This window comes from Camelus ferus, chromosome 3, assembly GCF_009834535.1.
Source record: "Camelus ferus isolate YT-003-E chromosome 3, BCGSAC_Cfer_1.0, whole genome shotgun sequence".
Classification (NCBI taxonomy): Eukaryota; Metazoa; Chordata; class Mammalia; order Artiodactyla; family Camelidae; genus Camelus; species Camelus ferus.
In genome coordinates, this window is record NC_045698.1 from 15,757,367 (window position 1) to 15,773,632 (window position 16,266).

At 35.5% G+C, this 16,266-nt stretch overlaps 1 protein-coding gene across 1 annotated transcript in view; it reads right to left on the reverse strand.

Moving 5' to 3' along the window:
- CDH12 (cadherin 12) overlaps positions 1 to 4,353 on the reverse strand; it is a 342,925-nt gene extending 338,572 nt beyond the window's left edge. Inside the window, exon 1 of the mRNA XM_006189587.3 lies at positions 4,179 to 4,353. The gene's annotated coding sequence lies outside the window, so the exon portion shown is untranslated. The remainder of the gene's footprint in view (positions 1 to 4,178) is intronic.
- Between the last annotated feature and the right edge of the window lie 11,913 nt (positions 4,354 to 16,266).

A 16,266-nucleotide genomic window follows, 5' to 3' on the forward strand; every position in this document is an offset into this window, starting at 1 on the left:
ATGGAACTGAAACCACAGAGAAAAATGTAGAAAACAGGAAACAGTCGCACTGCGTGGCGTGTCTGGAATAGCACCCAGGATCACACAGTCTTTATGTTCCTACACAGAGAGCACTCCTTCCTTTTGTGCTTAGCCAGTATAGTGAGAAAAACATGTTTGTTGTCTAACTGACCTGAAGGAATTCACTTCTTTTCTTTCCTTCCTCCCAACCTCATGACTTCATCTCATTGATGATTTCTGCAGACCAACATCTCTGTGTTTCTCAAATTCTGCTCCTGCCCATCCACTGCTGGTTATCCACCTTGAATTTATATGTAAGGTCATTAAATCAGCTATGTGCTATATAACACAGGACATCTTTTATTGTTGTGTTCTTTTTAATAGGCTACATGGTAGCCGTTGGCTACTCTAGAGATGGCTGTCTTAGATCTGGGTGCATTCATCTCTGGTCAAGTCTACTGTGGCTTGTGGAGCCTAGACACAGTCATATTTCTAGGTGGGGAGACCTATTTATGGTGGTCGCTCAGCACATGAGTTCCTCTGCAGTATGGCTTTTTATAGATCATGTTGATTCTTTTGGAATAGTAATAAAGGAGATTATCTATATACACTTTGTTTTTCTGTTATTCTTATACATAACTAGGATAAGCCAGTAATTTACCATAAAACCTAGAGAATGGAAAGTAAGCTGGCTGGGGGCTGGAGATTATACATATATACTTCTTGATCATGTTTCTAATCATTATTGAATCCATTATTTGCAGTATCTGGTTCAATGTTATCTTTTTACATGTTTGAGAACATGTTGAAACATAACAAAGGATTATATTTTATGACTATGTAACCTAGCTAACTTCCAGCTACTGCCTCAGCACATCCTTGGATATGACAGTTAATCAGATTACATTTTTCAGTCAATCATAATTTTACAACAGCTCTCCCTTTTTGTCCTAGACTGGACCAAATTTTGGTTTGGATAATATTGTCACAATATCAACATAATAAGCTCTAGTAAATCTCTGTGTACACATGGAAAGGCTTATATAAAATCAGGCGAGCAAACAGACTCCTCACATTTGAATCTTTGTTTTTTTTTAGTTCACTTTCCAATATTCAACTCCAACTGTTAATTTCTTTATATTTTCTAATATTGTGAATGTATTTTGCCATGAACATGATTCTCCTTAACTTCCTTCTAATGACATCTCGATACAAGTAGCACTGGATTTATATCTCTAATCTTTATTTGATTTTATCCTGAAAGTATGTCTACCTCTCTTGAAAAGACGTATGTTTTGCAGATACTAAATTTCAGTACTGATTATCCCAGAGTGGAGCGCTTTTTCTGTCAGTACTAATCAGAATCAGCTTGATGTAAAGACTTGAGCACTAACCTCTTTCAAAACCGGAAAGAACAAGGTATATGTTTCTTTCAAACATTGGTGGCTATGGAATTTACAAAATCATTTATTTTGAATAAGCAAGAACTGAACTATTCTGGGGGTAATGTAATTAAGCTGCACCACCTTAAAATTACCTTAAAATATTCATGAGTATCACATTAAGTTGGAAAAAGTCACCATATATAAGGTGATAAAAAGTATAGAGCAAAGATTATGAGCTGTAAACACTGCCAGATCTGAGCTTGAACCATAGATCCACTAACTATGGTACCACCCTTGGCCCAGTTACATGTGCTCTCTCAGCCTGCATCTCCTTGTCTGGCAAATTGAGGTAAATAACTTCCAATGTTATCATTTTGATTTGATGATTATATAATACAAAGTTTAGACCCCAGCTATTTGGCATTTAGAAGTCATGATAGACACTGCCTCACCCCACTGTCTTTTATTGAAAATACCACCTGCCTAGGAGCAGGTTATAAATCATAAGACCAGTTTTATAAAGTTTTAATGGATTTTTTGTTTTTGGTTTAAATTTTGAAACTGACTATTCTAAGTGAGGTTATCCTCTGTTTTCCAATCTCACAGAAGGAATACATCACTGTCAAAGAAATGAAAAATGGGATTCAATATAGAAGATAGACATAAGGTGGGATAATATGTGAGAAAAAAGTCTGACAGAGGCAGCACATGCTACCCAAAATAAACAGCTCTTAATTCAATTCTCAACTTTCCCTGCGATTCTCATCATTCTCTTTTCAGCCTGTGTAATGCAAATTAAGACAACGACAGTGATAAAATCCTTTTAAGATCTTCAAGTATATCTTTTTTTAAAAGAATAAAAGCTACAACAGCCTTTTTAAATAAATATTTCATTACACACTAAGCACGTCCTTCAAGGGTCATATACAAGTAAGTACATCTAATAAAAGTTCATTGGGTAGGACACCACCACGAATTTTGAACTTGGCCCAATGAATAGTTTGTAACACCGAGAGTTTTCAGCAATGTACAAGTTTGTTACTAATAAATGTGGCCCCGTCCGGTTAATGGTGCCTCTTCCTGTTTTAGAGGTTACTTAAAATGTGAAAAATGAAGACGCCAAACACCCCAAACAGTAACTAATCAAACACTTCTCTGAAGTATCTTTGAATCAGTGGAAAAACCATCCTCCTGGAGAGAAGAGATGGACATCTCAGTACAACAGAGGTAAATAAAATGTCTTCAGGCTTTGGCTAAAAGCATACAGACAACAAGCTAGTCCACATCAGTGCCTGTGGGTGTCCTAAAAATATTTTATTCCTATGCGGGAAGCAAAAACATCAGTCTCTTCATGTATGATTATAGACAAAAGCTCCCCAAGAATTTCAGAAGCCTGGCCAATTAACATGAAGAGTGTTCTGATACCTTTATAAACTGTCCCATCTCAGGACACCCACAAGAGGAAGGCGGAATCAACATCTCATGAAATATGAGTGCTCCTTTTAAAAACCACGTTTAAGATACCCTTATAAATCTTTACACAAAAATAGCTAGATTTTTTTCTCTGTGCTTTAGCACAGCAGATGTTATTGAAATTCAGTTTGTGTAAGTATTATCTCATAATAATATATTTTATATTTTAAATAAGGTTGGCTTCATTATTAGAAAATCATTTTGATTTTCATAACCAGGTAAGTGGTTATTATTCACTCACGTGGTTACAGTGCTAATCAATCAATTGGGCATAAGTAATTACAGTGACAAAATCATTGTATTTTTGATTGCAGGCAAATTTGCTATAATCTGGGGTAAAACCATCACACTGTATTTACATGTGCAAAGTAAAGCAGGAAAAAAAAGTTCTGATAATTAAATGACTTTGGAAAGTTACTTCTATTCCCTCTAGATATTTTTGACAAACTTATGAGGAAAAAGGTTTAGAAGAAATAATGTGGACTAATTTGTTTAAATTACCTAGATATTTGCTCTAAACCATGTAAAAATACAAGTTTAACCTCAGTTCACTCTTGTTTGATAACAAAGTGCAACTTCACAAACCTAAAAGCCAAGATTTCAATAAACATATAAATTGAGTCTATTGAAGAAATCTCCTTTCAAAAATAAGTATATTAGAAAGAAGGTTATGTTTCTTTTATTCATATTAATCTATCTCATAAAAAATTCATCTCTCATATAAAAACTATAAATCATATCAGTGGTATAACTTTCGGGGTTCATTTTTCTTAACAGCTACATTAGAAACTTTATTTAAATTATAATTGCTAAATGGACACTATTAAAATATTCAGGGATTTAGTCCTAAATCCATTGACCCAGAGGGAGCTCAGGAACATTGTTAAAGTAAAAAGCTGCACAAAATCTCGACTCTCATTTGCAAATTTTCTTTCCATCTAATTTAACTTTGAAGCTTTTAGACTTGGAGATTTCACCATGTGACAACAGCAGAACACTTCAATCAAAATCATGTTGCCTTAGCGCCCCACAGCTCTCTAGATTATTTAAAGACGGGTAAAATGAGAAGTTAACTCTCTTTTCATGTTTCCTTTATTGTCTCTTGATGCGAGGCAGAATACTTATATTTCAAAAGCAATCGCTCTGTAGTACCGTTATCCCCAAACACCGGTTTTCATTCTAGGACACTTGGTTATAAACTGAGCCTTTCCCTGACATCAACAGTCACTTGCTGCAGTGCAGAATGTCAGTTTAGTCAGTTCGAACTTTCCATGCAGAAATGCAGCGCGATTGCAGTCACTCAGCTCGAGCGGCACTTACCTTAATTGAAATATTCACTGCGAAGGAGGTGAGAAATCAGTCAGATCAACCGTGAACGGGGAGGGGAGAGCGAAGTTTTCAATCAGCACCCTCCCAGGAGCTGCAGGCTGGGCTGCTCTTTGCTGTTTATGTTGAGCCCCTCACTGCCTAAGAGAACAAAAAAGAGGAGCTGAAATCCTCAGAGGTTCCCTTGAGTAAATGAGGACTCAGCGATGTTTCCTAACGGGAGATGCTCGGCGAGCGCGCTGCGTCTGCGTCCCTAACGGCTGTGATAGGCTCCCGGCGGGTCCCCGGAGCCGGCGACGATCATTGACCTGATTAGCAGGGAACACTCCCCGCGTGCAGGCAGCGCACACCGAGGGTCGGGGGGTCTCCTGGGGACTGGGCAAGGCACCGAGGCCACTTGGGAATCGTGTCTTTTCCAGCCTAACGGATGAACTACAACTAGACTGCAATTTGCAAGGAGATCAGACACCAGTGTTTAAGCCACGAAGGGACTTAGACAAACGTGCTTTCTCCTGCTGTTCTGCCAGGTGCATTCGTGCTCGGGATCAGGTACAGTGAAACAATTAATCGACCGATAGAGCTGATTTGTAAGACGAGACGGAAGCCGAAAAATGTTCAAAGTGATGTGATGAAAGAGATGGCTGTGCTTGTCTTTGCCCCGAGCCCGGTACATACTTCAACCTTTGTCTAAGTAAAATGTTTTCAAAGGTTTATCACAGCCCTCCAGAGGGCAACTCTGATTTATTAAAAAAGAAAAGGAAGTAGTCATACTAAATAAGAGTATTTGGCAGTTTCTTACAGACACGAGCACTCAATCCAAGACGTGGAGAACACAGCCTTGTTTGTGTAGTTTTTCAAACAGCATTTTAAATTAGCATTACACTTGCAAAAATGTTTGCATTATACTATTAACCTGAGGAGCACAGGAAAATACATCATTTTACCTAACTCAATCATCTCTTCTAGTAGTATTGAAATGCTGATTTTCTAAAACAAAAACAGTAAAAGTATGAGAGGATCTAAATGTCAAACAAATATATATTAAATGTAGTCACATGACTGCTGATACACAACCACTGACCACCTGAGAAGCTCTCCAACATCTCCAACATCAAAAGTTACCACTGCCTCCGAGAGATCTAATTTTCTCAGAAAGGTCACGTAAACTAAATGTCAAAGCCCCAAATGGTTAAGTTTTGACAATTGTCTTGTCACTTCTATAGGCGAAAATTATTCCAATAACATAAAAAGAACAGATGAAAAAAGCCATTTGCATGCCTTGAGAGTGAGAAAATTCTGATTGCCAAGGAGAAGACTGACGAATGTCCTCTCGCAATGCTACTGTGTGACGTGTTCAGCATTTTTATTTTCCAAGTAGGTCTCACTTGGGCCATATGGCATTCCCTTGATGTGCGTGTGTGTGTGTGAGAGAGAGAGAGAGAGAAAGAGAGAGAGAAAGACTATATTTGCATTGTGATATTTACATGTGTTTTAGAAAAATCCCAAATTTCAATAAAGGGATGCACAAAACATACATAATGGAAAATTTGTTTGCCATATATATTCCCAAGTAAATTAAGAAAAAAAGGTATTTCATTAAACTACAAGCTTTCTGATGGTGGAACTTCTCGGACAAAATAAAACTTCAGTGCAACTGAGTTGCTGTAACAGGGCAGACACTTGAATTTAAAACAGAGATACACCAGGGAGGAAAGCCCCAGGAAAGCTGAGCCTGTGTCCCACGCAGAGGAGCACTCTTGCTCCCTCCGCTGGTGGAGGGTGAGAGCTGAAAGCAAAAAAATCCAGTCCAAAGGATTCAGAGAGGGAGAGTAACTTCCCCCCGCCCATCTTAAGCCGGAAACCCACCATTAAGCAGGAAACCCACCATCCAATTACAGACAGGCATTCGAGTGTTCTAGTAGAAATGAGACTGCTTACATCAAAGTTAATGCACATAAATAGATTGAAATGAATAGTAAACAAGAAATATAACTGCTAATTTCTTCTGCAAGGATCCTGACTCGTTGTTCACCCAGCACTTGCCAATGAAAAGTCTGGTGGAGTCCATGGTTCTGATGTTCAGTTGCTTTTGCCATGACAGCACTCTGCTCTTGTATTTGTCTAAGCTTCATTCTAAGCGTCTTAAATAGGGACCTCTTTTTAAAACTTTTTAGAAGCTTAAGACGGCGCTTATTTTCTTGAACCCCGTTCATTAGCAAGGACTGTCACCGACTAAAACAGGGGTACTCTAAGTTAGGCTAATTTTGTGCCACAGTAGGTAGGTTCTACCTGGAGAGCCCTGACTGCACGACACTGCATGGATGACACTTCCAGAAGAACGAGTCTTGTTGCTCTCAGAGGATCCAGGGCTCTTTCACTGTAAACATTTTCTATAGAAAACCTATGTTGAATAAACAATTGATTTTATGTGGAAGTACAGCCATGAGTACAAAAGCAGAATAATACCACTTTGTAGGGAGTTAGCGAGGGGATCCAGCAGTGATAATTACAGGTATTATATATTCAATGCTTGCTATGTGCCTGAAGCTTTGCATACACTTCAGCTGCAGTTATTGTCTGTGAAATCCTTAGAATAATCATATTAAGCAAGCATTATTATCTTTTTAAAAATATTTATCAATTAGACTAAGGCTCTGAGACGTTAATTTACCACTGCCACACAGCCAGTACAGAGCAAATCCAGAATTAAAACTCAGGCCAATTTAACTGTAAAATCTTGATGCTTAGAAATCCCAAATTTCAAAACCAACAAAAATACTTGCTTCCAAAAGAAAAGGGAGATTGTCTTGTTTTTATGGTTTGCAAACACACTTTTTGTCCTTAAAAATGTGTTCTGTGACTGATAAAACATTACATTGTGACAGCTTAGCCACCATAAATAGTTATCTATATTTGAACAGAAAATGGAATTCAACAAAAATAAACTTCAGCCTAAAAAAAAAACTAAATCTAGAACTTCCTAATGATATAATTTCATTAACTCAAATTGGTCAATTTCAAATTTTTTTCTCTTTTGCAACTCCTTTAGTCTTCCTCAAAATAGTAACTATTGGGGTTTTTGGGGGGAAGGCTGGTTTGTTTTTTTTTTTTTTAAGAACAGGATAATGACCCTACTCTAGAATATGGCTATCTCAAGAATATTTAATAAAAATGTGTTAGGCCAAGATTAAGATGATCTCTAATACATCAATTCACTGAGAGAAGTAATGTAATATTAAAGTTTAAAATAACTATGGAGCTGAACATTTCATTTCTAGTTTGTTCAAGCTTTATCTAGAAGTTTCCTAAACCTTCCACGACTCTCACTATTCCACATGGTCTGCTGAAATTCTCAGATGCAGTCACAATTTTACAGAGAGGTGTTGTGACCACGCTTTGTCAAGACTTCTCATAAAAATTCTATCTAAAAAGAAGTCATAAGAATGCAAATTCAGCTCTTAAACTCTGCCGAAGAATTTCCCAGCTAATATCTCATTTGATTCTTATAAGAATCTTGTGATATACATTATGATAAGTATTTTACTCGTATCTTTATGATGGGACCTTAGGAATAAAAAGAGCAAGTGACTGTCCCTTTGGTTTTTGATGCTTGGTGGAAAACCAAATGTCTTCCTTTCCAGACAAGGCTACTGCTTTCCACCATGTCTGAGAAATATGTTTGTCAGAGTCATGTTGCAATCAAAACAGAGTTAAATGGATATGTAAATGGAGGCCACTCTTCATTTGTGTTTGCTCTGAAGAGTCAGCACTATGACTGTGATGTAATGAAGGAAAAATTACTCTGACCTCGTAGGAAGCTTTTGATTTATACATAAAGGAATCTTTCCACAGATTTCTCATAGACTCCTCTTGATGTTAACTGTAATTATATTAAGACAAATGTGGAGATGTTGATCTTATGATTCTTACATGAATCTCATCTTGTTTCTCTTTGAACTTCAGATTCAAATATTACCTCTCCATCTTTTTGTGATGATTTAATTATTGGCAGAGAAGAAATATTAAAATGTTAGTTTTTTTTTAATTGAAGTATAGTTATGTACAATATCATAAAAGTTATGGGTGTACAATAAAGTGATTCACAAATTTCAAAGGTTATACTCCATTAATAGTTATAAAATATTGGCTATTTTAAGGAATATTAGAGAATGATGTTCAATATATCCTTGTAGCTTATTTCATACATAATAGTTTGTACCCCTAAGTCCCTACCCCTTTATCATCCCTTCCTCCCCGCTTCCCCTCCCCATTGGTAACCACTAGTTTATTCTCTATATCTGTGTCAGCTTCTTTTTTGTTATATTCACTAGTTGGTTGCATGTTTTAGATTCCACATATAAGTGATATCATACAGTATTTGTCTTTCTCTATTTATTTCACTTAGCATAATACCCTCCAGATCCATCTATGTTGTTGCAAATGGCAAATATTCATTATTTTTATGGCAGAGTAGTATTCCATTGTGTATATGTACCACATCTTCTTTATCCATTCATCAGTGTTAATTGTTTCAAATATTAGAAAAAAAAATGAACTAGCAGGCTAATAACAGTGTAATAACAAATTGGTCTCTCAGCAGCAGCACTGAGCTAGTACTGACACAGGAAAAGTTTTCTGAATGCTAACAGGTTCTCATACATTACACATATTTCTGCTTTTGTGTAAGTCATGGAGACTTTTAAGGCCGAATTTACCAACATCTAAGGTAAAGTTTTCCCATTTTGGAGCCCAACGTTACTCATATGTACTCATGAATTTAAGATGCTATGAACTTCTGGAAATAAGGAAAGCTAAACTGGATATCAGAAAGCTTGGACTCTGGTCCAAATTCTGGCACTAACTAGCTTTATAACTGTGAGCTATTTAAAAAGCTTCCAGTTAATAATTTCATTGGAAAATATGAGGAAATTAAGCTACATTATCTCTAATATTTCAGTGAGCTAGAAAATTATGTTTTCTATTTGACTAAAAATTTGTGATAGTCTCCCTACTTAATTCAGAAATAATTGGGCAGTGAGGAAGAAAAGGTTGTGTACAATGTTCGTCCCTTTCCCATCCCATCATGCTTTTAATGGTTAGTTTTATTTTATTCTATAAATGACATTATAGAAAAAAAAAGTTTTGTTTTCATAGCTCAAGTATTTTAAGAATCAGCCAGGAGTCATTGATTTGAAATTGCACATGATAGATGAAAACATTTGCTAAGGTCAAGAATATTATTTAATTTTTTTAAACTATAATGCATTCCTTTGAAAGGACATAGCTGTTCTACTGCATCTGAATGGATCCTTAGTCTCCTTCTTTATTGTCCTGGTCAGTTAAAAATGAAAGGTCATTTAGTTAAAATGATTGAGAATTAACTTAAGTTAGGGAGAATAATTTTAAAATAGATATATAATATTAACATTTTATATTTTTAAAGCCACATATCCACTCTAAGAAGCAGTTATTTTAAATTAAAAAAAAGCACAGTGCATAATTCAAAGAAAATAAATGGCTTTTAGGACACAAAATTACTAGGTATTTTATCCCTTTGCTGTTAGCTCCGATTTATTGTTTTATATCTTTTAGATATGATTACTAAATGCCAACCAAATTAAATAAATAATATAGAAAACTTTACGAATATTAAATTCACTTAAAGCTATTGAATATTAGTGATGACTAGAATTAGGCATAAAAAATCCAAACCACACACATTTTTAGCCATGATTAAAAAATAAATTACTAAATAATTATACATAAAATACTATCTAATGAACATTATTGCTTAATAGAAAAAAAGAAGGGCTTTTTATTTCTTTATTGAGTAGATATAGTTACCCTTTTTGGGGAGTCAGAAAGGGGGAAAGCTAGAATAAATGCAAAGCTAGTGGGATGTAGGAAGATCGAGAAGCACTGATGTGATGAACAGTACTGAATCAATTTGCTGTTCACCTAAAATTCCTAGAATTAAAAAAAATCTTAACTTAGATGACATATACATTTGAAACTATGTAACTGCTTATTTAATTGTTTAAAGTCCTTTCCACCACCATACACACCATATACCTATTAGCAGAGTTAAGATTAAAAAGAGAAACACCCTAACAATACCAAGTATCGGCAAAGTTGCAGAACGCCTGTAACTCTCACGTACTGCTCACGGAAATATAAAATGGTGCAACCACTTTGAAACACAATTTGGTAATTTCTTACAACGTTAAACATATGCCTATGGTATGATGCAACTCCAAGGATTTTAGCCCAAGGAAGAGAAAGCCTATGTCCATTCAAAGACTTGTACACCATGATTGACTTTATTCATAAAAGCAAAACACTGGAGACAATCCAAATGTCTATCAATGGGTGAATGGATAAACTATGGTACACTTATACAACAAACTCATCAGTGAGAAAGAACAGACTATAGTACACTCAAGACTGAACCCCAAGGTCGGTCATTATGCTGACTACAAAAAAGTCGGAAACAAACAAGTGACTAATATATAACCCCATTTATGTAGAATTCAAAAATATGTAAATAAAACCATAGTAACAGATGGCAGAAAAGTAGTGATGAAGTATGGGGGTGAAATAAAGGATGGCGAAGGGGTACAAGAAGCCTTCAGGGATGATAAAAATGTTCAGTATCTTGGCTATGGTGGTGGTTTCATAGATGTATACATTTGTCAAAAACTCATCTGATTAATACTTTAAATATGTGCAACTTAATTTACATGTTATACCTAAATACATTTATAAAAATACATAAACATTACCATAACTAAAAGGTCATTGCCACATTATACCTCTAATAATGTCACAGTCTGCATATCTTTCATCTTATTTCCTATTTTCTAAAGGAACCGTATTGAAGATGGGATAAAAATCACCTACATTATATTTCTAATGGTTTCTTAAATTGTAGAGAGCATCTCCCATTTAATCAAAGTTTAAGCCAACTTTAAACTTAATGTCCTAATACCTATCCAGATAATAGTTCAGTAAAATTTTATACAGGGAGATAAAGTGCCATTCCATTTGAGACAATGACTGCTGCGAACGGCTTAATTACTTCTTGATACGCATATATCAGCGTCCGTCTGTTTCTAAGTTCTCTTTAACGTGTATTGAAACCTCACCCTCGCATAACATCAGCAGTGATGCCACAGCAGGTGACTCCACGTTACAGAAAAGTAATTGGGCTTTCTCAGCCCCTAACTGCATTTGACAGGCCTTAAGACGGAAATACTTCCTGTAGCATCATAAAGTTGATAATGTTACAAGCTGGCTCTAAAAGGATCTCCCTGTTACAGCTACTTAGTTATTTACTAAATTGGAGTTTTTCTTTAGGTTTCATAGTGACTCCATTAACTTCTGAATGCCGGGTTTCATTCTGCCCTCAGTTACACTGACTGTAATGTCCAGTTTCCTCTCCTGTCAACTGGCTTTTTTCCACTCTAGGCAAAAGTCAATCATCGACTTCTACAACATAAAGAATAGGTGATTTCCATCTGCCTTGCTTGCCCTGTTTTGCTCATTAAAATAATTTAACTCTCCACATTCATACAGAGTTTTAACATATCCTAGACTGCTGGGGGACAGTCTGAAATAACACTTTTACGACTTTATGTTCATCACATGTATAGACTAAAGTGTTTGCAGTAATGATGCTGTGGTAAAAATTGTGGAAAAATAGCAGGCACTTTGGTGGCTCACTTCCTGGGATTCAGACAACACAGCAACATAACAATAGCAAATGGCAATGCTGAATCCATGGGCTAGTTGCTTCAGTCTCCTCCAATTAGAAAGAAGAATAAAATAATAAAATTAGTTCGTGTGAATGTAGAAATAAGATTAAATGAGTTAGTAGATATGCAGCACAAAGAAGGTAACTGTTACAAAATGAGGCTCAATAAAAATTGGCCACTATGATTAGTTAAGCATACAATCTATGCACTAGGTAAATCCCAAATGCAATTTTGTTTTTAATTGCAAAGATTATGTCTAATTGGACATAGGCTAAATATACGTCACGTTGTTGTTTATATTGTGAATTCTGAAAACGATTTTCCCATTAAACATGTAAAATGAAATTATTCCATCCCACGTTTAGCAAGAATGTTACAAAGCATACTAATGAAAAGCATAATAATGAATTGCTGATGAACATAAAAACTACAACTATATCTCAGGGGAGCAAATTTGATGTTTGGACTAAACAGTGTGTGTGTGTGTGTGCATATGTACAGAGATTGAAAAAATCTCTACAGATATTTATTGTGAAAATATTGTGCATACATCATTGTTTATAATAGTGAAAAACTGTAAACACTGATGTATAGTATTATTGATTAGATACAGACATGAAAATGTGATAATGAAGATTTTTAATAAAAAAGGAAATTATAATACAATCTAAGTCTATTTCTATATAGATTTTTAAAGGAAGTTGATGAATCTTGAGGAAGTAAACTTGTTTCCTGGATTGACATTAGAAATTAGGTAGCTTAACTCACCATTTCTTGTTTGTAAGAACTGTACGCTAGTGAAAGTGGAGGAAAAGAATAATCTTTAAGTTGTTTTATTTCTCTTTTTCTCTTGCAAGTCTTTTCTGCTTTTTATATATGTCTATAAAACAAAGGGAAGGGGAAGCTACAATTTAGATACTTTTATAAAATTCAGCTTTAAATATTTTAAATTAAAGAGATAGTTACATGATTTCTTTTAGACTGGATGTTGATTCTCCCACAAATGAATTTGAAATGACATTGTCAGTTGCATCAACTAGAAAAAAAAAAATCAGTACCAACTCCTTATGGTTGATGAGTGGTGTTAGCTGTTCTCACATTTTCACTACATTTCCTTCCATCAAGAATGGATGAAAATCAAGAAAACTGATTCCAACCCCACAGAGAGACAGATCAGCTACTGTGTTAAAAGTGTGGCTTCTAGGGAGAAGCCTTAGCCAGAAAAAATATAAATATTCTGATATTGGGCAAAATCCCTTTTGTGTAATCTGCTTTTCACCGTTGAAGGAGCTCTGAAAGGTCTTTGTATTAGAGAGGTGAAATCTGAGACTCATGTTGGGCATTGGAATGAAAACAGACAAAAACCCTATTTTCTTTAGTTTGAAATTTTTTCCAACTTTCTACAAAAATCTCAGATAAATATAAATAGTAAAGGAAACAGTTTTGATAGGCACCATGTTCCCATCACCCAGCTGCATCATTTAGCAATTTGTAGCCAATCTGTTTCCTCTATATCCTCTTACTCTGTTCTCTCAATTTCTCTTGGATACTTTTGAAGCAAATCCCATACAGCTGTATTATTCCATCTGTAAGTATTTCAGTGTGCTGGGTAAAAGGTGTGCGCTGTGTAAGGACTCCTTTATTTGTCACAATATAGGCATAATATTGTTATCACAGAGTGTTTTCTTCTGCTTTGGCTCTAAGTGACTAATGCTAACATGCCTACCTTGACAATCTAGCTCAACTAGATTTCAGCATTTAGACTGCATACCTTCCCTCTAGTAGCACAGGCTGTCGGTATTATTTTATGGCAGTCCTCACAAAGAGATTAGCTGGCCAGTAATACCTTAAACTTGATTCCAGAAGTTACTACCCCTGTCTCCCAACATGTCCTATTGATAGTGGTTAAGAACAGCATCTGAAGACATATTAGTTATTATAGAGCTTAATAATCACCATGCCACCCATTTGGTCAAAGAAAATCTTAATAGTCCCCATTGCTTATTGAATAAAGTGCAAATTCTTCCTTATAATTAAAAATTCTCCTTGATCTGTGTATCAAGTGATTTCCCACCATTTCAAAGATGAAAGCTGGTCTCTTTATTTTAACTGTTATCAGAATGTAATTTCCCAGTCTCTAGGTTTTTATTCCAGGGGCTCGTCTGATTTCTTCCCAGGCTCCAACATACGTATTTACACAAAAGGACCTCCACTATTTGATAGCTTTCTCAATATTTAATGCAAGTCTAGGTGCAAAATAGACACTCAGTAAGTATTTGTTGAACACACAGTATAATGCCCAATTGAACAGAATATTGGTTTTCTGTAACTGGCAGATGTTTACCTGCTCCATCATTTTACTATTCTGTTTAAAAGCAGCACAGACAAAATCTTTGGAGAATTCGATTTCCAGATGCTTCTGCCCTGCTTGGAAATATGAAAAGCTATCACAATTCATCACACCAGAACTACTTCATTCAGGGCAGTTCTCTCAAAGGGGCTACAAAGCAAGGACCATTTACCTTTATCACATAGTGTTATTTTTCTCATCTAAAGATCAAGAATTAGGTTCTTCATTTCCAACAGAGAAAACACTAGTTATTTTAAGGTGTCTTTTTAGGTAAGTCATAGTTTATAATGACAAGCCAACTTTACAATGTAATTGAATGTTTTTAAGTCTCATTGAATATGTACTCTTCTCCACTTTAAAATGAGTTATTTTTCATTTTATAAGACTATCATTTTAAGGTTTTTTTTTTCTAATTTTAAACTCAGTGCTATGGATACGAAAATGTGAGAATCATATATTATTAATAAATATTTCTTGACAAAATTAATAGTTCACAATTTACATCTTCATTTCTAGTCAAAGCATACAATTTATTATATTAATGACAGGGGACACACATACTTGCAGTTAGTTGCAAAATGATGGATTGTGGTAAAACTAACTTGATATACTCTGCTTCTACTAGCTTTAATTAAGGAAAAATTTCACCTAATTATAAATTTCACTCTAAAGCAAGGTAATTTAGCAACAATTTAAATACATAAAAATTCTAATAACAACCAGAGTAACCCTTTTATAAATAACTTGAAGTGATTTTAATTATTCTGGAATCATTATGATGCAAATACTTATATATAATAGGAAAACTGGTATCCTTGTTCTAGTGAACTCTGATCACTTTCAAAGTGAGCAACTTGATGGAAAACTCAGGTTTTTCTGAACTGAGTTTTGATATATCCTTGAATGGGCATCATCATAAGCTAATGATCTCTATTGAGACAACCCTCCTAGAGTCATCTACTAAATTCAGTCTGCTTTGGAAGAACTAGGGAAATAGACAAGCCGGCTCAAGGTTGATGTGTTAACAGTCTGATGTTTTAGGGGTAAATACTGAATGCTTAGCAGGTCTGAAATTGGTAGTAAGCATAAGTGACTTAGGGATACAGATGAGCCCTGAAGCCCTCCGAAGTTGGGGACATCCCTTGAGTTGCCCTAAGATGAGGGCTGACATACTCTTTTGAGCTTACAAAAGGCACTGAGGAAAACCAGTCTAAGACAAATGTTTGTGTTTGATTTAGTACAGTGGGGTTGACTTTGTGAGGGATTTTTGCTGATACGGTCCTCAGATGAAGCAACCCTAGGGGCACTTCTCTACTGTTGAGTCTTGTTATCTGACAGCATGGAAACACTTACTAGAAAGATGCCATTCTTCAGTTTTACATTAGGCCTCCAGATTATTGCTGTCATGCAAGCGAGAGAGATTTATGGCATTGACACAGGAAAAGGAGGAGTCTTACAATAGAAAATCTGCCCTAATCTATTCATAGTTTAGTGTTGGGACTTGACTCACCCAAGCACTGTATGCAATGGTTTCTCAGTATTCTATGACTATGGTGAAGAAGAGGTTGAGTAAGGAAGAAGACAGATGCTCAAGTCAGTATAGGAGGGAGCTATGAGAAACTGATGCATTTATGAGAGCTGGCCCGAGAGGCAATATCCTGGTGATAAAAACTCCGTGTGCAAATTGCAGAGCAAGATCAGGGTCAGGTTTTCCCCGACAATGGAACCACAAAGAGACTCAAGTTCTCAGAAAGAACTTGACCTGAGGATATAAGCTCTGGGGGGAAAAAAAATGTTTTACTCAAATATAAATTCTTAAATATGAAAGCAAAAAAAAGTCAATATGCTGTTTCATATAACAATTAAAACTAGTCATTTTGTCTTCCCAGTTTTCCAGGCCTATATATATATATCCTCTAGAAATAAATGGTGAAGAAAGTGACAGCAATTATTGTTAATACAACTGAAATGACATTTA